The sequence below is a fragment of the Bos indicus genome, chromosome 1 (assembly GCF_029378745.1).
Source record: "Bos indicus isolate NIAB-ARS_2022 breed Sahiwal x Tharparkar chromosome 1, NIAB-ARS_B.indTharparkar_mat_pri_1.0, whole genome shotgun sequence".
Classification (NCBI taxonomy): Eukaryota; Metazoa; Chordata; class Mammalia; order Artiodactyla; family Bovidae; genus Bos; species Bos indicus.
This window is the reverse complement of record NC_091760.1, coordinates 74,206,581-74,233,560: the sequence shown is the minus strand read 5'-3', so window position 1 is coordinate 74,233,560 and position 26,980 is coordinate 74,206,581.

Genomic DNA, 26,980 nt, shown 5'->3' with positions numbered 1-26,980 from the left:
ACAGCAAGCACGGAATGGTAGGTTAGCTTGTGTTACTGATGTTATTATTATTCTCAGTTCTCAACTGTTACAGACAATGAGATGTCAGGGCAGTGGCCTGTAGATAACAAAGATCTTCCCATGCACTGAGACCTCCAGAGCCTTGATCAACCTCTTAGCGCTACAAAACTATTTCCACGAAATAAACACTCATGTTCCCTCCAGAACCTCTTTCTCATTCCTTGAATTTTAAAAATTATATATTCTGATGAGTTTTGATGGTTTACCTGATCTCTATCACAGGACAGCCATTTCTCTACAGATCTCATGAGACGATTTGGAGAAAATAATTTTTGGGGAAAGGGAAGCAGATTGATCAGTTGATCAGTTCTCTCACTTCGTTTCATAAAAAAAATTAGGATGACAAAGCCAAAGAGTCTAATTTTATGCTAGTTCTCTGTTTTCTTTTAAAATTATTATCACCAATCCCTCAAAAAACTGTTTGACTCAGGTCACTAAGGTCTTCCCAGGTGGCGCTAGTGGTAAAGAACCCGTCTGCCAAGGCATGTGACGTAAGAGATGAGGGTTCACTCCCTGGGTTGGGAAGATCTCCTGAAGAAGGGCATGGCAACCCATTCCAATATTCTTGCCTGGAAAATCCATGGACAGAGGAGCCTGGCGAGCTACAGTCCCTGGGGTCGCAAAAGAGTTGGACAGCTTAGCACGCACAGGTCACTAAATTAAATAAACTGACCTTTGGTCAAATGGTTTTGTGGGTCTAAATACTGTTCTGAATGAAAACTTGTCTTTAGATTGGGGCATGGGCTATTTTGATAGAGAACTGTTGAGGATATAGATAGATTTTTACTTAGAGAGTCTTGGCTTACTTTTCTTACCACTGAATTGCCTGGAATGGAAATCCCAAAGGTTCTCCATAGAAGTGAATACTCCTCATTGATAACATTTTGTTCAGAAGGAAGAGAAAACCTAGCCCTTCGTCTCAGAATTCTGAGTCCCTTTGTCTCATGTTTTATTACTTAATCCCAACTTCGTTTGGTTTTTGTTTGTTTTCCTTCCTCCAAATCAAGCAATGTGATTTGCTCATTTCTTGCCTCTTAATGGGGTGCAAATAGCTCCCCCACCACTTCCAGATCCATCCACTCCTGCAGGATTCTTCCCAGGACAAACCCACCTCCCCAAAGCCACTCTGCCCCAGACATCTGATGTATGCTACCTGACATGGTCTTTGAGTTCGTGGTGGTAGTTTAGTAGCTAAGTCATGTCCAAACCTTTATAGCAGCATGGACTGTAGCACTCCAGGCTCCTCTGTCCATGCAATTTCCTAGGCAAGAATACTGGGTTGGGTTGCCATTTCCTTCTCCAGAGGATCTTCCTGACCCAGGGTTTGAACCCACATCTCCTGATTGTTAGGTGAATTCTTCACCACTGAGCCAACTGGGAAGCCCACGGTCTGAGTTCAGTTCAGTTCAGTTCAGTTGCTCAGTCATGTCCAACTCTTTGCGACCCCATGGACTGCAGCACGCCAGGCCTCCCTGTCCATCACCAACTCCCTGAGTTCACTCAGACTCACGTCTGTCGAGTTAGTGATGCCATCCAATCATTTCATCCTCTGTTGTCCCCTTCTCCTCCTGCTTCAATCGTTCCCAGCATCAGGATCTTTTCAAATGAGTCTGAGTTACTCATCTATAATATCCAGAAAACATCCTACTTCTTTATCAAAACAGAGTTCTTTATGTGTGGTTCCCAACTCTGCCTACACACTCGAATAACTTAAATAACCTATCTCTGACTAAATGCAGAGATGAGGCCCCATGGCCACACCAACTGAATTAGATACGGGAAGAGTGAGGTCCACACATCAGCATTTTTCAAAGCTCCCAAAGGATAGCTGGGACTGAGACTCACTACTATGAACGGACAAGCCTAAGTGATTCTTTGTTGTTGTTCAGTTGCTAAGTCACCTCCAACTCTGTGACCCTATGGACTGTAGCATGCCAGGCTTCCCTGTCCTTCACTATCCCCAGAGTTTGCTCAAATTCATGTCCATTGAGTCAGTAACACTATCTAACCATCTCATCCTCTGATCCTCTTCTCCTTTTACCTTCAATCTTTCCCTGCCTGAGGGTCTTTTCCAATGAGTCGGCTCTTCACATCAAGCGGCCAAAGAATTGGAGCTTCAGCTTCAGCATCAGTCCTTCCAACAGATATTCGGGACTTATTTCCTTTAGGATTGACTGGTTTGATCTCCTTGAAGTCTAAGGGGCTCTTAGGAGTCTTCTCCAGCACCACAGTTCAATAGCATCGGTTCTTTAGCACTCAGCCTTCTTTATGGTCCTGCTCTCACATCCATACATAGTGACCTGCAAGATATCCCCTAGGTATGTGAGGACCCTCGGAAAGAGTCACAGAGACAACATGCCATGGTAAAGTGTGGTAGTGGTTCCTAAGCATAGCATGTGGGGAAGAGCCTTTCACATTGCATCATATGATCAGAAAATTCCAGACAAGTGTCTTCAGTTCAGTTCAGCTCAGTCGCTCAGTTGTGTCCAACTCTTTGCAACTGCATGGACTGCAGCATGCCAGGCCTCCCTGCCCATCACCAACTCCTAGAGTTTACTCAAACTCATGTCCACTTTGAGTCGGACATGACCATCCACATTGGTCGACCATCCATATTGGTCGGATGCCATCCAACCACCTCATCCTCTGTTGTCCCCTTCTCCTCCCGCCTTCAATTTTTCCTAACATCAGGGTCTTTTCAAATGGGTCAGTTCTTCACATCAGGTGGCCAAAGTATTGGAGTTTCAGCTTCAGCATCAGTCCTTCCAATGAATACTCAGGACTGACTTCCTTTAGGATGGACTGGTTGGATCACCTTGCAGTCCAAGGGACTCTAACATCCTAAAAATATTTTTTATTGTGGTAAAATATACATAACATAAAAGTTACCATTTTAACCATTTTTATGTGTACAGTTCAATGGCATTAAGTACATTCACATTTGTTGTGCAGCCTTCACCACCATCCACCTGCAGATTTCTTTCATCTTATCCACCTGAAACTCCCCATTAAACACTAACTGTATTCTCCCCCTCCCACCAGGTCCAGCAACCACAAACTGTACTTTTAGTCTCTATGAATTTGACTGCTCTAAGTACCTCATACAACTGAAATTAAGCAATATTTGTCCTTTGGTGTCTGCCTTATTTCACTTAGCATATAGTCTTTGAGTTCACCCATGGTGTAACAGGTGTCAGAATTTCATTCCTCCCTTTTTAAGTTTGAATAATATTCCATTGTATTACATCACATTTTGTCTGTCCCTGAAATGTGTATTTGCAATGCTTGCCTGTTTACTCATATCTTTACCAGTATTTATGATCTGATATTCTAGTGTTTGCAAATTTTGTGAGTATAAATATGATTTTGTAATTTTACTCTTTGTGTATTTATTAATCTAAAATTTTCCCCCTCTGGGATTTGCTCCCACATAGGCTTTGATTATTTTTCCACTGGATTTCCCATCTTTTTCTTTCTGGTCTACAGGAGTTCCTTGCTTGCCCTATTGACGTCCATTAGTTTAAGGCACTGCAAACATTATCCCTTCACCTGTTGCCCTTCTTAAATCTTTATCTAATGCATCCTTTGTTGAACACAGAAATTTAACATTGTTGTAGCCAAATCCATCACTAATATGTTTGCACTTCTGGATCCTTCTTTAAGAGTCTTTCTCCACCCCAAGATCACAAATATATTCTCTCACCTTTCCTTCTGTAGATCTTTGATAGTTTTATCGTTTTACCATTCCCATGTAAGACTTCAATTAATCTAAAACTCATCTTTAAACAGTTTAAGGTAGGGATTCTAACTTTGCTTTTCTTCAAAGTGAAGTGAAGTTGCTCAGTCGTGTCCGACTCTTTGCGATCCCATGGACTGCAGCCTATCAGGCTCCTCCGATCATGGGATTTTCCAGGCGAGAGTACTGGAATGGGTTGCTATTTCCTTCTCCAGGGATCTTCCCGACCAGGGATCAAACCCAGGTCTCCTGCATTGCAGCAGATGCTTTTACCATCTGAGCCACCAGGGAAACCTTTCTTCAAAGAGTGGCCCATATTCCTCACCCCATCTGATCTCTTTATATCCTACATGTAGAAAAGTCAGGCTCCCTTCTTTGTGATAGAATTAAATCTCTATGAGAAAGAAAAAAAAATCTATGATTTATTTAAATCACAAAAATGATTTATCTTAATGTTTTAAATGAGATTTAACTAAACTGGGACCATAAATAAAGTAAGGAGATGATTATGTGCTTCAAGATTCCTCGACCAGCTAGTTCCTTCCAACCTATACAGCTCTGCTCACGCCTCAATACCCACTGCTGAGGCTCTTGACTCCTGCCAAACGTCTCTCTGGCAGTCTCCTTGGGACTCCTCCTGACTGACTGACCTTCATAGATGCCGCCCACGTGGAATGTCCATGTCAGGCCACTTCCTTCTTTCCCATGCCACACTCATCCCTCTGAAGACTGCTCGTGGCCGTCTCTCCAGACCCAGCCCTTTCAGTGCTGCATGAGCACCCAACTCTGTACTTGGCCTTATACATCCTGGGCTCATTAAGCTCAGGGTGTATGTGTCTGTCTGTCTGCTCATCAAGATCTGCTGCTTTTACCAAACCCTTTCACATCTTCACTCATGAATCCTGTAAAGCAGACAGAGCAGTAAATGTTTCTTCCATTTACAAATGAGTAAACTGAGGCTTGAAGAGTTCAAATCTCTTAAAACTTAAGCAGTTTGCTCAAAGCCACGCTATAGGAACAAGGAATGGCTGGGACTAGACAGAAGTTCTTCTGGTTCTAAATCTGGTTCTCACTCAACACACTACACTCTTTCTTAGCAAGGGCACAGGGTCTGTCTCTACAATTAGATGGTTTGTTCCTCAAGGGACAAGCAGGGTTTGAACCTCGGAAAAGCTCTTGCTTCATCTGATCCAAATGAACTGCTGGCACAGAGGACGTTGTACTTACAGCCTGGTCTTGAACTCCTGACCTTTGGCTCAGGGTACTGACACCCTGCCCAAGCACAGAGCTGGAGCCTTCTTGTAATACTGTGCTCATCTTTGTCATAGTATTGATCACTGCTGGGAGCAAGTCACCCCTGTGCCATTAATATTTAACACCTGCCTGTGCTCCAATTTCCATGGCTGCATTCTCAGTGCAAGTTCTATACTCAGTAAATATTTGTTGAATGCACAAATGGATGAAAGAATGAATCAGTGAACTTTTCCGATGCCTTCTCAGCCTGAACTACTGTGTTAAGTGGACCAAGCACCTGTATGAGCAGAGCTGACACTCACCCACTTGCAGCCCCTTTACCACCCAGGCCCAACTGCAGTAAATCTCTCCCAGGTGGGCAGCCGTGTTTGCCACGGACTTTTAGATCCAGCATGAAGACCAGTCCAGGGACCGGTGCCACCGTCATGATACCTTCTCCAGCCCAGCTTCCCCTGCTTTCTGCCTGTTCTCCCTTGTTGGCCTTGCTTCCCCCATCTCTACATCTAGCACATCCTGGGCCCGCAGCCTCCCAAATCAGGGTCCTCTGTGGCTCATTTTAGATCTAGTCTCATGCTCTGCACAAAACAGACTTTTAATAGATGATGATGAATAATGAGCTCTTTATTCCTCTTAGGAGTCAGATTTTTAATCTGGTTCACAGATATGAATGGAAAACACAGCTGATTGGTAAGTAGGAAAAAATGCTTCCTGCTTCCAGCAATGTGCCTCCCCCTGCCAATGTTCAGAAATGTCAGTGAACAACACATCAGTGGTAAATAATATCTCTTGAATGATTACTCAGAAAGAAATGCAGCTCTAAGCACGCCATAAAATGTGAGCCTGGAAAAGAACCACTAAAATATTCTCCCAAAGCACGCAGAACCTGCCTAGGTGAGCTTTCCAGTGGGCAGGGAGAGCAAATACCACAACACATACTAGAAGGCATTCACTCACACAGAACTGAGGTTGAACAGCAGGGTGGCTTAGGTTTTGGAGTCACACAGAACAGATTTCAAATTCTGCTTCTAATTTTTCCTAAGTTGTTTATTTACGGCAAACTACTTCTTAGGCTATGTTTCCTTACCTATACACTGGAGTGATAATGTGTGTGCTGTGTGCTAAGTCGCTTCAGTCATGTCCAACTCTTAGACCTGCCAGGCCCCTCTGTCCATGGGGATTCTCCGGGCAAGAATACTGGAGTGGGTCGCTATGCCCTCCTCTAGGGGATCTTACTGACCCAGGGATTGAACCTGCGACTCTTGAGTCTCCTGAATTGACAGGCAGGTTCTTTGCCACTAGTGCCACCTCATAAAGTTGTTGCAAGGGTTAAATGAGATAGAAAAAAAAAAAAAGCTGCAGGAGTGCAAGAAGCGACAGAGAAGGAGGGACTGTTAGTAGGATCAAAACTGTATTTTAAAAGTTTTCAAAGATCAGTATGTAGCTGTTGGGATGATGCAGAATAAAGATAGAAGGGAAGGCATCTGGATAGAGGTAAGTCAGAGCTAGGTGTGGGAAAAAGTGAGGATGGTGCTGGAGGTGGGAATGAAGTCCCGTGAGGACACAGTGAGGAGCAGGCTCAGCTCTAGGTCACAACTCTAGCTGTGGTCACTGTTCCATAGTCCCAGGGGGCAGTCTTGCATCTCCTCTGATCCTGTGCTATTACTTGCTTTTTTTTTTTTTAAACTTTCCACTGAAGTAGCCTTAGACATTCTGCCCAGCAGCTTGTGAAGCTCTGGGGGGTGGGGGTGGGGGTGGTGCCAGGCTGACTCATGAAGACACCCTGCCCTTGAACACACCATCTGACCCAGCCATCATCTCATCCTGCTCAGGGCTCGATGAACAAAGCTTGTCAGTGAGGTCGCAGACATCTCTAAAGTTCCCCTGTAAAGGCAATTCTCATTTCTCTCGTCTTTTAATTTTAACAAGCCAGTGAAGTTCTTCCTGCCCTACAAAGTCTCTCTTGCTTGGGGAAAAGGTATTATTTAAGGATTTGCTACTCCAAATGTAGTCCTTAGATCAGCAGTCTCAGCACCACCTAGGAACTTATTCAAAATTCCAATTTCAGGGTCCCCCTCCCCCAGACCTGCTGAATAAGAACCCCCAGCGTGTTTCCCAAGAATTTACATTTTAAACAAACTCTCCAGATGATTCTTCCTTTTTTAATGGTTAAGTTTATTTTTTTAGACCACAGTTCCATGAGGGACATTAATAAATGTGACTGCTTTTGCTAGAAAACTGTTAATCCTGTGGTTTAGTGTGCTGATAATGGAACATGCTGTTCCACTGACATTTTCTCATTCTTATGCACAAAAATGTTTGCAAAGCACTGGTTTAAGACCAGTTTAGATGTATCATCCTCTCTTATGCTCATTTGCATCACCTGTAGCTACATTTTACCATGAGATTAAAAGTCAATTTTTATTCAAGAGAACAGGAAGTTCACTCTAAAACACAGTTCCCAAAGCCTTTGTTTCAAAATAGAAAAGATTTTTAGGTTTCACTGTGGGTCATCCAAGATTAATCACATAAACCGAACTTTAGAAATGTAGCTATTTGGACTGACCTACTCTATCAGAATTCTTTGACTGTAAGAAAGATGAAATCTCTCAAACAGAAAACGAACTTAGTAGAAGGGATAGGTAGGACCACTTACAGAATCAGAAGAATCAGTCTCAGAATGGTCAGGACACCAGGAAGGCCCTAGGGAACAGGAACTAATGGATGGTCTGGACAGGGAGCTGCTTGCTGATGGGATTAGGTCTTCAGTGGCTTTCCAGAGCTGCACCTGACCATCCAAGATGAAAATTTGCAAGAGAGAATCTGATTGGTTAAGACATAGTCACATGCCAAGACCTGGCCAATGGAAGGCAGGCCTCCTTGTTTGATGTTCCCAGAGCCCCTGCAACACTGGCTACAGTGGATGCTGGATGGCTTCTCAAAGCAAAACGAGGTACAGTTCCCGGATGTGAGTTGATGGAGCCAACAGGCAAAGCAGGAGATGTGCCCTACCTCTCCAGGCTGGCTGGCTTTGACTGGTGGACACAAGCAGGAGAAATCCAGATGTGTAAACCTTGAGAGAGATGAAAGGAAATGTGAAAGTTTTCTTAGAGAGACTAGGGGAGTTCAAACGCTCAGAAAAACAGTGGAGACCACAGTTTGATTAGGTGTAGTTGTAAAGGCCAGAGACAATGACCTTAGGTAATGACTTCAAGAAGCCCAGCTCCGGGAGGCTGGGAGGGGCAGATGCACTGTGTGCTCCCACGAGGGAGGGAGGGAGGCAGGGAGGCACAGGTTCAAAGAGGTGTCTGTGAGAGACCCACCCCGTGAAGGCAGTCGTTCCCAGTGCGGGCCCTGATGGGCATGCAGGCCTCTCCAACACACGCATGTAATCGGAGTGCCTGGTAACGGAGGGCATCACACCCTCAGGACTACAGTGGGTGGTGGGGTGGGGTGGCCAGGGGGCACAGAAGGGGACCTGTTAGCTACACTGGGCCTATGGGTATATGCAGTGTGACAGAGGCACTCTTATCAAAGAGACCACCCCGACACTACCAGTGTGGAAGGACTTACAGATCTTGATATGTTTAAAAAGAAACATTGATCAAGTATTTATTAAACCTTTATTAAAATAAACAAATAAAAATAATCTTTAAAAGATTTAAAAAACAAAGACAAAATTTGAAAACCTCAACTTCTATCATAAGATAAAAGCTGTATGCACCTATTGAAACCCAATGAAAGGCACTGCTGCTGCTGCTGCTGCTGCTGCTAAGTCACTTCAGTCATGTCTGACTCTGTACGACCCCATAGACGGGCAGCCCACCAGTCCCTGGGATTCTCCAGGCAAGAACACTGGAGTGGGTTGCCATTTCCTTCTGCAATGCATGCAAGTGAAAAGTGAAAGTGAAGTCGCTCAGTCCTGTCCGCTCCTCCGTCCATGGGATTTTCCAGGCAAGAATACTGGAGTGGGGGGGTACCATCGCCTTCTCTGAATGAAAGGCACTAGAAATATATATAAGAAGTGGAAAAATTGCTGGTGCTTAATAAGCATCTACTACCTGACAGGCATGGACTTCCCTGGTAGCTCAGCTGGTAAAGAATCCACCTGTCATGCAGGAGACTAGGGTTCGATTCCTGAGTTGGGAAGTTCTCATGGAGAAGGGATAGATTATTCACTCCAGTATTCTTGGGCTTCCCTGGTGGCTCCAATGGTAAAGAAGCTGCCTGCAATGTGGGAGACCTGGGTTCGATCCCTGGGTTGGAAAGATCCCTTGGAGGAGGGCATGGCAACCCACTCCAGTATTCTTGCCTGGAGAATCCCATGGACAGAGGAGCCTGGCAGGCTACAGTCCATAGGGTCACAAATAGTCGGACATGACTGAAGTGACTTAGCACACATGCACAGCTGACAGGCATAATGCCAAACACTTAACACCATCTTACTTAATCCACAAAACAACACTGAGACCTCTGTTTCACAAATAAGAGTTTAAGTGCCACACTCCTGATTATGTCAACCACACAAGTCTTTAGAAAGTCTTTTTAGGGTGTGTGTGTCAGGGGGGGTTGGTTATCAGTTTTTCTTCTAGTGGCACCTTCATTTAACTGGGAATTGATACTCCCTGGAGTCTTCAGAACATTGTGAACTACATCCCACCATTTTGCAGGCTTTACTATTGTTCAGTTGCTAAGTTGTGTCCAACTCTTTGTGACCCCATGGACTGCAGCATGCCAGCCTTCTCTTCCTCTTCACCATCTCCCGGAGTTTGCTCAAACTTATGTCCATTGAGTCAGTGGTGCCATCCAATCATCTCATCCTCTGTCACCCCCTTCCCCTCCTGCCCTCAATCTTTCCCAGCGTCAGGGTCTTTTCCAATGAATCAGCTCTTCACATCAGGTGGCCAAAGTATTGGAGCTCCTGCAGGCAAAAGGTGCTCTCGGAGTGTGAGCTCCCATCTTGGACTGGCCAAGAAGGCTTCCCTAGTGCCTTTCACAGCCCATGGATCTCCTTCCACACCAGAATGCTGACATTCCAACTTGATATTTAGAAGCTTGCAAGTTCCGACCTTAGCCCCAGGCCCCAGGGATCTCCTTTCTCTGAGAGTTTGCCCCCACTCCATCCTCTCACACCTATTCATTTCCTGGAGATACTTCTGTGTGTCCCTCACCAACTCCCAAGTCACTTAGAAAAGACAAGTCTGTCTGTGATCCATCTCCCTGTTCACGCCAGTGCTTAGCAGGGTGCTTTATACTTGGCTCACACTGAATAAATACCTAGGCAAACTAAGTAAAACAAATTCTGAGAAGAGCTGTCTAGGAGGAGTCTGTGTACCTAATTTAGGAACTCTTGCTGGTTTATGCTTTGAGATGCAAATAAACATCTGCTTTTTCAATGCCTGCCGCAGATTAGATGTGTGTAAGCAATGTGTCTGGCACGTAGTAGGTTCAATAAATATTGACTAAATGAATGAATACACAGACTGAAGAATGCATGCAAGAACAGGAAGGTTATAATAAGCATTTCAGTAGTCCTCAAATCAAGAGGAAAAATCAATAGTGAGATTGGATGGCCTCCATTTCATGCTACAATGCATTAAAAATCCACAATTCTACAAGTTGCATGAACAACTAAAATTCTTGTGTCACTCCAGTGTAATTATACTAAATTATCAGCATATCAGAGAAGGTGTCTTTTAAAATTATTCAAGTTACAAGGACCTATTGTATAGCACAGGTAACTATATTCTATGTCTTATAATAACCTATAATGGAAAAGAACCTGGAAAAGAAGTAATTCTTTATGTATATTTATGCAAAACTGAATTACAGTTTTCTTTGCAGTACACCTGAAACACTGTAAATCAACTATCCTTCAATAAGAAGTTATTTTTAATTTCTCAAGGTATATTAACTTTTTAAATTATCAAATTTTTAAAAAGAAGAGATCTTGTTCATGGGAAACTTCTACAAAATAGAATTTAACTATTAACAAATGTACTTTAATTCCCTCCTTCTAGATTACCAAGGTCAGATTGCTTTCTAAGGTCTGGACTTTCTTTAGTGAGGAAGATGTGCAAATTAGGAATTAAACGAAAAAGTCAGACCTCGTCGTCTGGAAGCACAGCCTCTTTACTTTTTAATAGGCCTCTTTTCCATTTGGTTTGAGATAAAGTGGCCCCAATTATTTTCGAATCCTTTAAAGGAAAAGATATCCATAAATTAAGCTACAGTCCTCTCCTTATTTCCCAGAGAAATTAAATTCTTACCTTAAATGACTTAAATCGCATTGCACAGAACCAGACAAAACTCCTTTCTGTAGTGTTACAAAAGGCAGACATAGCAGCAGAATTTTGGAGCTAAAAAGATAAATAGGAATAGATATAAACACACACCCCCACTAGCAAAATTCAATAGTAAGATCAAAGCTAAACTTTCTCCTTCACAGAGCTCCTGTTAAGATTTTTTTTCTCTTCTGTACCATAATCTGAGTCTCGGATACTTTCCTTCCTATTCAGTCTCAAGATCAAACAGCTCGCACACATCTGCTGGGGTAGGTTTTTTTTTTTTTTTTTAAGCATTCAATAATTGATGGGGGTGAGCAGAGAAGAGGAGTTTGAACATCAACATAAAGGCAACAGCAAAATACACCATCTCTCTCCGTCTGCCCATGGAATTGAGGGGCCCAGTGGAAGACGTATATATATGAGGATGAGAATGTTTGTAAGAGGTAATACCAATAATTTCCAAAGAGGATTTTCTCAGCATGCTCCCCCTGCCATTTTAAATTATCTTAAAAAAAAAAGGAAATATTGTTTTATTTCATCTCTTTCCAAACGGAATCCTGCCTCTGGTCGGTTTGGGGAGCAACGAGGCCCAACACCTGGCCTTGGGAAGCATGCTGTCACGCATGGGAACCAGGTGTATACAAAGACAAGAGGAGCAAAAGGCAAAACGTGGCCACTAGTCAACATGGATCTTCTGTGGGAGTGCAGGGCGTGAAATGCTGAATTTTGACTAGGGAAGAGAGAAGGCTTCCTGGAGGAGGTGATATTCAGACAAAGCTTTGAAGGATACATAGGGTTTTGCCAAAGAAGTAGATGGACATGTCTCAGGCAGAGGGACTAGTAGGAACAAAATGGTACTGAAAAAATCCAGGCACGTTCAGGGTCCAGTGTAACTAAGGTACAGGGGCTGGGACTGGGGAGAGACCCTGGTGACCAGTGAAAGTTCTAGAGGTGAGATGGAGGACATTATATGTGATGATGTTGTATTTATTCATTCTTCACTTTGTCTTTCCTCTAGTTCCCACCCTCCTCGAAGAGTATCCTTCTGTTTTCAAAGTGATGACATTCAGCAGCATGTAACGTCCTCTGTTATAAATGATGCAGCTTAAGAAGAGTCATGTCCAATGATGGAAAATCAAAATAACCTGTGAAGAACCAGGTCTAAATGAACCTCAAGAAGCAAGATTTCATAGTTTCTTCTTCTACTACCTTCTCAGGGTAACACAGTTTCTCCTCCAAAAGCCATGAGCTCTGATATTTGAGGGGCACAGTCTCAGTCATTTTGCCCTTTTCATGATACTTTGAATTAGTCAGGTTAAGTAAAGTTAGCTGCCATAACAAATAACACCCAAATCTCAGTGGCTTAATACAATATAAGTTTATTCCCACTCAGGTAAAGTCCCATTCAGATCAGCAGGTCTCCTGGGTGACTCTGTACATCAACCCTAGAGACCCAGGCTGCTTCCAGTTTCCACTGACCTGCAGTATAAACTTGGGATAATCATTTCCCATCTGTGGATTTCACATCCTTCATTTATTTATTGATTTATTCATATCCTTCATTATTGTAACTGTCAAATCCTTAGTAAACACTAAATATAATTATAAAGGCAATTAACATTTATTAAACTCTTACTATGCAAAGACACTATGCAATGTATAATAAGCATCATTTCATTTAATCCTCATAACAACACTGTCACAAAAGTGGTAGCACTGTTATTATCATCATTAAGTGACTTTGTTGTTGTAATCACAACAATAAGTGACTTATTGTTGTAATAAAGCAACATAAACAGAAAAAAAAAGTGACTTTGTTTTTGCGCTCATAAGTAAAACATAACTGTAAAACAATATTCCTTGAACACATGGAACATACTCACCCCAGGGGCCTTATGGGTGCTAAATCCTCTTTCAGGAAGGCCTAGCTCCAGTTATCAATAGGCTTTGCTCTCCAATTATTCAGGTCATGTCATATTATCAGAAAGAATGTTCCTATCCACTGTATCTATCCAGTATCACTCCCCACCCCACCCCCATCATCCTGCTTTATCCTTTGATCCTGGTTGATTGTTCTTTATACCATTTTAAACCCTTGACAAATGGGGAAATCATAATTATTTACTGTCCGTCTCTCCCAAACAGGCTGTAAGTTCCATGAAAGCAGGAACTTTGCTTGAGGCATTCCCTGCTATATCCACTGTCTAAAACGGGGCTTAGCACATAGTAGGTGCCCAGGAAATGCTAGCTGAGTCAATAGGACCCAATCCTTATTTTACTTTGCTAATTCATGTGAGGAAATGATCCTTTATCGCTCAACTTCTCTTTTTTCTGCAAAGACACTATTTCCAGGGCTCTGAGTCTAAAACATTGACCCTTTCAAGCTTAGAGGGATGAAACCTGCCAGCTGCAAGCCATCAGTTCCCCCTGGTGAAAGGTTAGAGGGGCACACATGCTCTTCCAGCCAGTTCCCAGGCATCTGGGTCGCCCTTGCAAGCCTTGATCAAGTTATCATATCTAGCCAGTGTCTCCTGGACCCCGTCACTTCTGAATGAGAAAAAATTTGCAGACAAATTTCTAGCAGCAGGAAATTGGCGCTCTCCTGCAAGGCTGCCTAAAAAGCACCTGCGGCCTCCGCAGCCTCCCTCCCGGTCCTGCTGGGAGGCGGTTTCCAACCTCAGGCTTGGGGACCAGGCGAGTCTCTGCTCCTTTGCTTCCAACCTGCTTGCCCCTCAGAAATGCTGCTCTGGTTCCCGGACTGCCCTCGGGCCAGGTCCAGATGAAACATACACCCACGTCCTCCCTGGTGGCATCTCGTCAATGGACTTTTCTCGAGTTGCTCTGGTCAAAGAAGAGAACTAAAGCCTATCACCACCAGCAAAACCTGCCTTCTCATTGTCCTCATGCTCTGGGGCATTAGATTAAGTGCCAGCAAACCTCGCTTACAGGAAGGCTCCTTTAGCTATTCCAGGGAGAAAGGGAATGCGGTGTTTTCCGTGCCTTATCCACATGTTCACTATTTAGAGAAACTGTGAGAGAGAAACAAAAAGCACTTTTTTTCCCCCTTCCACAGGGGGAAAAAAAAGATTTTTTTTTTCCTTACGAGAGAAAGTTTTGCTAGAGAAAAGGAGCTGAGAGGATAAAGATATTGGCAGAGCTTAATGCCATAAATCTGATTAATTTACCTTGTGACACTCGCAACAAAAAAGTTAAGGGTCAGAGCCTTGCCTGCGAAGCGACCTTTCACCTGCAGCCAAGGCAATCACAATGGGGGCCTCGACTGCCTTTCACAGCTACCTGCTGCTGCGGACAATGAGATTGGACACAGTTTTCAACATGATGGAGAACACCTCTAGAGCAGCGGCTTTGTTCTTTCTGCCTGCAGAGTGCAGAGCGCCCAGGCTCACACCCTCACCATCCATTGTTCAAATAGGACCAGACAGGAGCTATGTCTCTCAGACAGGGAGCCAGGAAACTAAAACCAAGCCTTCTGACTATGACTCATCACAGGAACATATATTTAATAACTTACAGAATCTACAAAGATGAATTCATCTTGATCTTGCCCTCAGGAAACACAGGGGGCCATGCCACTAAATAAAATAGGAGGCAATTAGTGCCTAGTCTAAGGGAGATGCACAGTCACAGAATGAATGATTGAGTGATTGATGGGGGAACTCTGTGTACAAAGGGAAACACTATAAGAGACAGAGTCTGAGATCCCCAGACTGAGGAAACTCAGAGAGTGATCTTCACCTCCGTCTCTTAAATTATGTCAATCCATTTAAGGGGTGGAAAGTCAGGTGAGCCTCCCTCTTCTCTCACTTATTTCTGTTAAATGATGTCCCAGGCCAGTCACTGTCTCACGAGGCACAAACAGCATACACAGGGGCCCCCCTCATGGCCCTGGGTCTTTCTGGAAACAAGCGACACCCCGTAGGACACTCTCAGGGCTTCCTCTGTTTCTGCATGTTGCCACATGGTGTTACCAGCAACGCTCGCAGCCTTCCAGTTCTGTGTTTCATCTTGGCTTTAGCAGAATGTATTAATAGAAGGGAACATCTGGCAGAATGGCATCATGAAATGGGACCCAGCTGCTCAGCCAAGTACCACCGAGAGCTGTTTATCCGTGGAATTAACCTTTTGTTCCACGTTTGTTTTGTGGTAGGACTGTGCTGCATTTTTAAGTTCACGTTATTCCCAGTCTCTTCTCAAGGCACCTAATTTTTGCTGATTCAGCACTTCACATTCCTGGCAGAAGGCAGTTCAGAACAGCTGGCGGCTTGAAAACCCTCTGGTGGGCAGTCGAACTTGGCTCCTTATAGACTGATGAAACCACATATGGGCCCAGGTCAGCTCGTGGGAGAATCCCAGTTGGGCCCGACTCCATCTGCACACTGAAATGGTGTCTAGACAGGAGGCTGGGAACCCTCACCTCCAAATTCACTTGGAAAGAGCTCAAAGTGTGAAAGGAATTTACTGCCACTGAAAGATCTAGATCGTGCAGGCCAAACCCCAGGAAGTGCTCTGGGAGAAAGAAGGGAAGGAAGGAGGGACAGAAGGAAGGGCAGAAGGAAGGAAGAGAAGAGGGAGGGAAGGGGTACTTCCCAGACAGTGTACATACTGAATTAGCAGAGCTCACAGGATCACTCCGTGCCTGTACTGTCTCCTGCATGGTGGTTTCGGGCTCTGAGCATCAGGCAGGTTGTCCCCCATGGCTCAGCTCCAGGAAGGAAACATTAATCTTCACATATCAAACTTAGGGCTAGACATGGACCATAAAGGGCTTGTTTTGTTATTGTTTTGCCTGGGTTTACATGGAAGCCCAAGATATAAAACAGAACAAAGTGAACTGGCTCTGATTGTAGGAGAAGCAGGAGGTGGCCAGGAGCCCACTCCCTAGGGCACTTCTTCCATTTCCCCCACCAACGCTCCATCCCCTTGAACCAGTCCAAAAAAACACATTGAGATGGAAACTAATGGATCCACGCCAAGGCTCAAGTGGGTGGAAGCCAAGAGAGGGGAATAGACTTCCCTATGAGTGAGTGGCAGCACTGGGACTGGAAGTGTGTCTCCATCTCTCGGGCAGGTACTGACACTTACACCCCCAGCTAGGTGTGCGCCTGGGCATCCTCACTTCCTGATCCTACCAAGGAGGAAGGCAGGTCTCAACAGTGATAGGAAAAGCACAAGGAAGCAAGCTGTGGATCCTCCCCACCCCAGGCATACATTCCCAGCTGGGGCACACGCACTGCATGCGGCCGCCGCATTCTAAAAGCACCTCCAGCCCTAGATTCAGACAAGCAGACTTCGTCTGGGTACCATATGTCTGGCTTCTTAGAGATTTCATTTTACATTAAAAATATAAACATTGGAATAAAGGAAAAGCTGAATTCATTTCATGCTTATTCAATGAAAGTTTTGTGATTTATTAATTTTTTAAGATAGAAAAGGAGAAGGGAACCACAAAGAAAAAAAAAAAAAAAAAAAAGGCAACAGATCACATATCCTCTAAGCAACCTGTAGGCTAATGCCAGCATTAGGCCTGTCTTAAACAGGCCAGCTTTGACCTCCTGAAAGATATATTTTAGTGGAGAAATCAGTGTGAGAACATGATACGATTTGAACAGATGAAGAATGTGAACAAAAGAAGTTCCCTGACTCTTAAAAAACATTGTTTTGGAAGATTACCCAGACGTGCAATTTAATACCAGATGTTGGCATCTGGAGAGACCCTGATTTGACAATCTGGCAGGAAATATGAAGAAAACACAAATGGTAATTAAAAAAAAAAAAAGAAGAAGAAAGTCTGGCTGCAGTGATCCAGTAGAGCAGTCTGGGAATGTCAGAAAGCCAGAGTTTATCACCCGTGAAGCTTGAGTGATGGCAAGTGCTGCCTGAGAGCAAGGAGGGCCCTAGGAGGGTATGTGAGAGCAGGGAAAAGGCAGGTTCTTTGGTGAACACAGTCAGTAGTTGGGGAAGCAGGCCAGGGGGTGGGGAATGGCTGGTCCCTGTGATGTGGCCACAGGGCTGGGAGGAAATGGCCCTCCCAACCTACTATTACAGCAGCTGAGGTTGGGCCCAGCCTGACAGCTGGGGGCTGGCAGCCTACACAGGAAGCTGGCTGGCCCGCCATCAGCACAGCGGGAACAGAGAGCACTTTCCCAAGCTCCGGATTCCAGGATCCGCCATGGCAGACTCATTCCAGTAGCCTGACCATCCTCGGCTCGTTCACCTTCTTCTTAACCAGATTGAGTGTTAATATTGTACCTTCCAGTCTGTGGCTAGAAATTCGTTTTTTAAAAATGCTTTGTGGCATAATTTACATGCAGTCAAATACTAAGATCTTAAGTGCTTAATCAAATTTGACAAATGAACACAGTCATGGGTCCCAGACTCCGATTAAGACACAGAACATTTCTATCCCCACAAGAAATGTCCTCCTTGCCCCTTCCTAGTCGATATCCCCGCACACACATACACTTAGCACGGAGCAGTCAACCACGGGGCTGACTCCCCTTACCACAGGTAGAAGCTGCTATTCTAGAATGTCATACAAATGGAGTACCACGTATTCTTTTTTGTGTCTGACTGCCTTCACTCAGTATGCTTTTGAAATTTATGCAAGTTGTTGCATGCATCAGTAGTTAATTCCTTTTTTTTTCCCTTCTCTCTGTGTAGTATTTTATTGGACGGATATACCACAAATACCATAATTTGTTGTTTATCCATTTACCCATTTTTGGACATCTAGGATGTATCCACTTTTTAGCAATTATGAATCTAAGCTGCCATAAACCTACTCTAGAAGTCATGTAAATTCATTTCTCCAGAGTAAATATCTAGGGGTGGAATTGGTGGACCATAGGGTAAATGATGTTTAATTTTTTAAGAAACTGCCAAACAGATTTCCAAGGTGGTTGTTCTGAAGTTCACATTTGCAGTATGCCTATCATGGTGGGCCCCACGCCCCAGTGCGTGTGAATGTACGCTTGTGGACGCGGTGAAGAGCATCAGGAAATCCGAGGCATATTTGTACTAAAGTGTCCCGATCTCAGTTTCCTTATCTGTTGAGTGAGCTGGTTGAGCAGATGATGTTCAAAGGTATTTCTCATTCCATTCTGACATAATAAATCTTCTATTTCACTACTCTCTAGGAAAGCAAAACAAAAACTACATTAGTTATTCTCTTTTACAAGCCAATACAGTAAATCCTCTACATACATATGAGTTCTGTTCTGAGAGCACATTTGAAAGCCCAATTTGTTTTTAAGTCTAACAAATTTAGCCTAGGTACCCACCTAACACAATCAGCCATATAGTACTATACTGTAATAGGTTTATAATACTTTCCACAATAATGTACGAAAAAGTAAAGAAAACATGTTTAATCTTTTAGTGCAGTACCTTGAAAAGTACAGTAGTACAGTACAATAGCTGGCCTGTGTTAGACTGGCATCCAGTGACAGGTAAGAAGAGTTACTGACTGCAGGAGGGATAGGCAATGAGAGATGGGATGATACTGAAGGATGGTCAGCAATAGGAGATGGATGGCAAGCTGCAATTTCACTCATGCCTCATGCTGATGGCAAAGGTTCTGATTCCTTGCTGGATTCAATTCTTGAAAAAATGACCCAGTGACGTCTGGGTGGCAGCTCTTTTCTTTCTATCGTAAATGACATGGTAGCATGAAAGGCTGTTGCAACCTTTGTGTACCATTCTATATTTGGGTCCTGGGTCTCAAACACTAGCAGTGCCTCCTGAAGCAGAACTAACGTATGTGGCTGGACATGCAAACTCATGTCTGCATCTGTGAAAGTTTGCAACTTGAAGCTTCCAGGCTTTCCCTGCCAGAGGGTGGATTCAGTCCCTGGTTGGGACACTGAGATCCTGCAAGCTGCAAGGTGCGGCAAAAAAAAAAAGACAGAAAGCTAATATCTGATTTGTAGCCCACTAACAGAGTAGCTAGGTTGGTCATCTAACATTTTCAGGCCCTAGGTCATTTATGTTACTTCTAACTGCAAGTATCAGAAAAGCTCATTGAAATTGACTTAACTAATAAAGAGGGGTTATTGGCTCATGGACCTGAAGCAAGCCCAGTCTTAGAGGCCAGGGATCAGGCTGGAGGGACTAGGATTCCTGTTCCTCTGCTCTGTGGTTCCCTGGGTTTTGCCCTCCTTTCTACCATGGCTTCATCCTTAGTTTAATAACAAGATGTCAACAGTTCCAAGTCTCATTTCTATATACAACAGAAGAGAAATTTTCCTTTTCAGTTTTCTTAAACACGAGGAAAATTCTTTCCTAGAAGTCCTTAGAAAAATTTCCTCTCATATGGCTCATTGGCCTGTACTTGATAAGAGGCAGGCCTTATTTATTATATCTCACTTTATTGAGCATCACAGATACTGGTTTTTGTTTTCATTTTGTTTTTCTTATAAATTGAAGATTTGTGGCAACTGTGTATTATCAGATGATAATTAACATTTTTAACAATAAGATATTTTAAAATTAAGGTATGTGGCTCAGATGGTAAAGAATTTGCCTGCAATGCAGGAGGCCCGGGTTCGATCCCTGGGTCAGGAAGATCCCCTGGAGAAGAAAATGGCAACCCACTCCAGTATTCTTGCCTGGAAAATCTCATGGATGGAGAAGCTTGGTGGGCTATAGTCCACGGAGTTGCAAAGAGTCAGACACAACCGAGTGACTAACACACTAACAGTTTTTTAGACACTTAATATACCACGGAATAATATAAGCATGACTTTCATATGTACCAAGAAACCAAAAAATGTGTATGATTTGCTTTATTGCAATACTCACTTTATTGCAGTGATCTGGAACCATATCTCTGAGATATGCCTATACATGCCTTTTCCTAACCAATCTCTGAGCAAGTAATGCCATGAGATTATTGGTGGCCTGAATTCCTGGGCCAGTCAGCGATCCATTAGACTAATCAGCCCTATCAACAAAGAGACCAGTTTCCCCTACAGCATGAGACAATGTAGAGATGGAGTAGGCACCCCCCCAAAAAGAAGAATGGGGATGGATGCAGTAGGCAGCCAGTGTCCACATAAACCCTTCTTCACAGGTATAGAAATGTACCACATGGGTCCTTACCAGGACCAAAGAATCTTGTAACATCACACAGCATACCCAGAAGCAGAGGCAATTCAAGAAGTATGGTAGATTTAATGTATCTACTATGGTAGATCACAAATACTTTGCAGCTTCTCCTATCAAATGGTGGAGATCTAGTCCCCCATCCCTTGAATCTAGCCTTGTTTTGGCCAATAGAATGTGGCAGAAGCAATACTGTCTGTATACCATTGCTCAGGTTTGCATTTTCTGTTCTCACACAAAACTCCCCAAACCATATGAGGAAACCTGGGCTAAATAATTGAATGAAGGCTTCTCCAGTGGCTCAGTGGTGAAGAATCTGTCTGCCAACGCAGGAGACATGGGTTTGATCCCTGATCTGGGAAGATCCCACCCGCCATTGAACAAATAAGCTCGTTGCTATTGAGCCTGTGCTCTAAAGCCTAGGGACTTTCAACTACTGAAACTTGTGTGCCCTAGAGCATGTACTCCACAGCAAGAGAAGCCACCACAATGAGAAGCCTGTGCATCACAACTAAAGAAAGACCTGTGCGGCAACAAAGACCCAGCACAGCAAAAAATAAGTAAATAAATAAAAGTATTGAAAAAAAAAATTGAAAGAGAGGAGACCATTGAGCAAGGAGACCCCATGGACAGCTGGCACCAAGGCTCAGAACACACAAGTGAGCCATCATAGATCCTCCAATTTCAGTTCAGCTGTTGCTGCAGATATTTCAGTGACTCACAGCAGAAGCATCACAAGAACTGCTCAACTGAGTTCAACCAACCAAGAGAATTATGAGAAATAATAAAACACTGTTGTTTAAGCCCCTATGTTTGGGATGCACTGAGGCAGAGGCAGGAAGGGCTCTTTAAACGCCTCCAATCTCTCCAGCAGCTGATTATCCACTGAGCCTGTCAGGCTGAGGTATGAGGCAGCCCTTTCCAGTTTGGAGAGCTCTCCTAGGGAGTCTTTCTACTGTGAGGCCAACTCAGCCTCCTGATGCCTCCAGCCCTCAGCCCTAGTTCCCCAGCTCACTGGGACCTAGGAGAACAAATACATCCCCTCAACTTACACAGAAGCACTTCAGCTATCTGGTTACTCTCTTCAATCTTCTCTAGGCTAAACAATCCTAGTCATCAACTCTTCTTTATTGCTGGGAACCTAGAGGGCCAGACCAATTAGGAGACTGTTGTAAGGACTAGATGACGTCAGGATGGTATCCTGAACCCCTGGAGCCATGGCCAGATGGTCTCCTGGGGAGAAAAGTGAAAGTGTTAGTCAGTGAGTCCTGTCTGACTCTTGCAACCCCACCAGGCTCCTCTGTCCATGGGATTCTTCAGGCAAGAATACTGGAGTGGGCTGCCATTCCCTTCTCCAGGGAATTTTCCTGACCCAGGGATCAGACCCCAGGATGAAACCCCATCTCCTGCATTTCAGGTAGATTCTTTACCATCTGAGCCAACAGGCACACCCAGGGTATCTGAGAGAGAGGGCTGGAGAGGGCTATGGGGCTAGGGGCTGGTTATGTGTGGGTGACGGAGGGGATAGGGTTTGGTGAGGACAGAATAGAAGATACTAGGCCAAAAATCAGATCATCAGGGGGTGTGCAAAGCTGAAGAAATAGGCAGTCAAAAGGACCCAGATTTTGGTCTTGGTTTAAGAGAAATGAGGCCAGCAAGAAGGGCAGAGTTGGTGTCCATAAGTTGTTGCTTGAAGGTCCGTGGTAGGTTAGCTGAAGTAAAGGCCTGGGTCTGGCAGACACCACTGGAATACTGTGCGTGTGCAGTCAGGGCAGAGGTGGTCACCTGCTTTGCAATGTCCTCAGGGTGGCCTCTGCCATCCCACCCCTGCCCCCACTGCCTGCTCCTGGGGGGTCCCCAGCCACTGGCAAGCCTCCAGTCCCCCAGCAGAGAAGGAACCCACAGCTAGGTGTCCTAAGCTCTCAGAGTGCTAGGCGAGTGAGTGTGCCCATCCCAGCAGCCCTCGGTTGGCTTAGGACAGAACCGCATTTCTTTCTTCTCTTTATGGGATGGAACGTGCGAGCACAGGGCTTTTCCAAGGCCTCACTAAATATTTGTCATGAGCACTTTCAAACAGAAACTGCACGTCGACACTCCTGGATGAGATTACTTAAAGCAGCTCCTCAGGTGCTGCCACATATCCTCAGTGGCCTCAGCGGTCAGCCTCCCACTCCACCTCTGTGGGCCTCAGCCACTGAGGGGGAGTTGGAGGAGCCCCCCTCGAACTGGCACATGGACAGTGACTGTTGGGGGCACAGTGAGTCATAGTGGGGGGCATGGAAGGTGTGTTCAGGACCTGACTCCCCTGCCCTCTGAAGCTTCACTTCATGGTAGTGATGGGGGGATGGGGGTCCCCTCAAAGCCTCCAGGCCAGATCACAGGCTTGGAATCCAGAGGGCAGGGAGCTATGGAGAAGGGAGGTCAGTCCTGCTGTTCTGTGGGAAGACCAGTGCCTTCCTCGGGTATGGGAGACTCCCAAGGAGGCCTCAGGGGGAAAAAAAAAAAAAAGAAAACTCCCAGGAATAATGGTGCCCCAGCTGGCTCTGCAGAAGGCAGATGACAACAAGCCAAACAGGAGCAATCCAAGCTCTAGAACTAACTCCTACCCACCTTACCTCCTCCAGCCTTTTTAATAAAAATGTTATGACTTTACTTTTCTTGGTTAGTCAACCATGCTATTCCAAGCACAAAACTCCTCCCCTCACACTGTTGGTATGTTTTCCTGAGATTTTACATTCCCCGCCCCCCACATACAAATGATTATCTCCACACCGCAGGATGGAGGAAATAAATTAGCAAGTGATTACGGACTTATCATTCCCGTTCCCCAGCCCCAGCCCCGTCTATCCTTCAGAAAATATATCAAGAGATTTTTGTGAATTTTTAGAGGGAAATTACATGAACACAGTCTGTTTAAAACTTAATGAGATAATCAGGGTCAGATCAGACAAGTCCAGGAGCTCTCAGATCTCTGTGTGCTGAGGAGAGGGGGGCCCTTAGTGAGATCACTGTGACCACCATTTGCCTCAAGATGTAAAGATGCTTTTAACAGAGATAAAGTGAATAGAAAGGCAGTTTTGCACTTAGGGGGTGAAACTATTATTTTTTTTAAGCTAACTCTAAAAAAGTCAGGTCATCGCACAATATGATGGGGGATATTGTAAAGGGATTTCGTAAAAGTTATGCCACCAGAATGCAGCATTATCAAATCTACAGACAGTTTTTGAGAACAGTTAAGGATAAAAATAATCCTGTAGACAATCAAATATATTTGAGCTAAAGAAATTGAGGCCTGGAATGTATAAATGACTTCCCCCAAATCAAAGGCATTTCTTCTTCTTCTTTTTTTTTTTTTTTTTTTTGCTTTCACACCACAGAATCCCAAGGCATCCACTTGGAAGTCACTAGGACCCAATTCGTTTCTTTCAGGCAGAGAATGGGCTGAGCACCATCGCAGCGCCTGGATGGCAGACATGAGATTGGCAGCGTCTAACCGTCTAGCTGCTTCCACATCAGCCCCGCCAAATGTCAGTGTGATAAGGGTTAAATCAGACAACTCCCTGAGCTCAGATCAGTGTGTGCAGAGGTGCATGTGAACTGCTGCTGCCGGGGAGAAAAGCCCTTGGGACAGCGTGCCTTCTCTTATCTTGATGGCAGGGCTATTCTGCCCTTTGTGTAACCCCCAAAGCCTGACAGCAAACTTTGCAAAGACTGTCTCCAGGCTGTAGCCGTTGCAAGTGCTTTTGTGAAGATTAGGCTGTTTGATAAACAGATAAACTTGGAGCTGGAAGGGACTTTAGAGTTTGCCCAACTCAGCCCTCTAGATTCTTTTTTTTTTTTTAAGCAGAGGAGGAAGTTGCCTCTCTGAGAGGAGGCAAGAAGCACTCAAAGACACACAGAGCGACTTACGGGGTGTAGGAGCTGGGCTGAGAACAGAGCCTCCAACGGATCTCTTGCACAGCTTCTCCCAGGCAGGCAGGCTTCTGGAAAGGCCCCCAGAGCGCTCCTTCAGTCCCAGCCCGCGCGCTTTCTCCCTCTACCAGCTCTCAGCCACATTTCCTGCTTTGCCACTGTTGACTGCATGAGGGAAGCTGGAAACATGAAACATAGTGCTGCTTTTGTGGCTCAGCTGGTAAAGAATCCACCTGCAATGCAGGAGACCTGGGTTCGATCCCTGGGTTGGGAAGATCCTCTGGAGAAGGGAAAGGCTACCCACTCCAGTATTCTGGCTTAGAGAATTCCAAGGACTGTATAGACCGTGGGGTTGCAAAGAGTCGGACACGACTGAGTGACTTTCACTTTCTTTCTATCAACTCCTGGCCTTTGAGTGCATTCCCGTTCTAACCCTTATTGTAAAAAAATAAAATAAAGAAAATTTCTTGAGTGGCACCTGTATAGGGATCAGCTGGGACTCTTGTCGAACTCCAGTTCCCTGGGCCCCAACCCAGGTAGAGGATTGGTGAACCTCATTTTCAACAAGTACTTCTGGCGAGTTTTATAATCAAGCAAGTCTCCCAAACAGACTGGGTAGCGTTCAAGGCTCTTCATTGTCAGGCCTCGACCAGCCTTTTCAATCTTGTTTCCTGGGCTTCTGCCCATCACATTCCTATGCTTCAGCCTTACAGAACATTCTGGCATTTAATAGAATTGCACTTGTGGTGAAAGAGCTACTGTTTACTGGGTGTCTCTAAAACATCACACAAGCGCCATCTTGTTGCAAAGCCTCTTCAAGGTAGATTCTGATACCACACCCATTTTATGATGAGGACTCAGGGATGGAAAGGTGAATAACTGGTCTAAGGGCACAGAGCCCAAAGCCCTCACTCCCAGTCATCTCACGGCAGCGTCTCCTTGAACATAGTAGCCCTTGTTTTTCTCACATGTGTCTTTGTTGACACCCTTTTGTCTACAAAACTGATGCTCCCTCTGCCCTCTGTCCCTGCTTGGTGATGCCCTGCTCATTCTTCCCAGCCAGCACCACCGTCTTATGCCTCTTTCCGGGTTCCTCTGACTTTGTGCCTGTATTGCAGGTAATCGTGAGCATCTTTTCCACTGGCCCCTGCCCTAGGCCACGCCTGGGTAACTTCGGGAGATTCCTATCTGATCTCCACCCTCACTCTGCAGCAACAGAGAGATAGTCTCTAAGTATCTATCAGTCACCTCGAGTCAGTGTTCACAAGCTCCTCATCCCCTTTCCCTCTGGGCTCTAACCTCAGCCCTACTTCTCCCCTCCTTGTTCACTCTGCTTCCAAGCATGTTGATCTTCTGCTGTTCCTCCAAGATACTGTGTCTCCCCCTTCCTTGGACTCTGCTATCTTCTCTTCAGAGAAGGCCCAGAGACTCACGTGACTCACTCTCTTACTTCCTTTATATCTCTGCTCACATGTGGCTTTATCACAGAAGCCTTCTCTAACTACCCAGTACAAGAAGGTAACTCCTTTGGGCCTGCACAAATGGGGATACCAAGGTCCAAAGAGAGAAGTCCATTATCTCAGGTCACACATGAAGTGGTGGCACTTCAGACTGTTACCTGGCTCTCTCAGCTTCTCATCAGTCCCTTCACCACTGATCTCTGTGACCCGGAGGTCTGTCCCAGCATCCATTCTGCTTACCGGGTGGATTTATCCAATTTCTGCCACATATGGCTGTATGATCATAGGCAGGGAGCTTCACATGAAAGCCTTAATTTCCTTAAACAGAGTAAGGAGGGGCAGAGGGAAGCAAGGAGCATGGATGTGGTGGGCCTATGAATTAAATAATCACTGAAAGATTAAGCTTTGCTGTCTGAAATCCGATCCTATACAGATCCAAGTTATGTGGAGACTAAAGCAAAAAGAATTTTGAGTGTCTTTTATGAGAAAAAGAATACAAAAGATTGCAAAACCTCCTGCATGCGATTCTCTACTTAAATATAATGAAAATGGTCTCTTTTTAAAATAAATTGTGACTGGCAGTGGAAAGTGGTTACTATACAATAATGTGGAATGGAGAGATGGTGGGGCAAGCAAAATGAATCACCACCAGCCACACGAAAGGCCAGTCTTCATCCAAAGAAGCTGATATTGTATAAATGGTGGAATTGGAAAGGCCTCCTCTATTATGACGGAGAAGGCAATGGCACCCCACTCCAGTGCTCTTGCTTGGAAAATCCCATGGACGGAGGAGCCTGGTAGGCTGCAGTCCATGGGGTCGCTAAGAGTCAGACACAACTGAACGACTTCACTTTCACCCTTCACTTTTATGCATTGGAGAAGGAAATGGCAACCCATTCTGGTGTTCTTGCCTGGAGAATCCCAGGGATGGCTGAGCCTGGCGGGCTGCCATCTATGGGGTCACACGGAGTCGGACTGAAGCGGCTTAGCAGCAGCAGCAGCAGCCTCTATTATGAACTCTTTGGAAAACCAAACAATTAATTCCAACAAGTACAGCTTCCAACTAGACCAACTGAAAGCAACACCCAACATAATGTTCCTATAATTAGTCAACAGAAAATGCATAATCTTCTATCTGAATACTGCAAGAC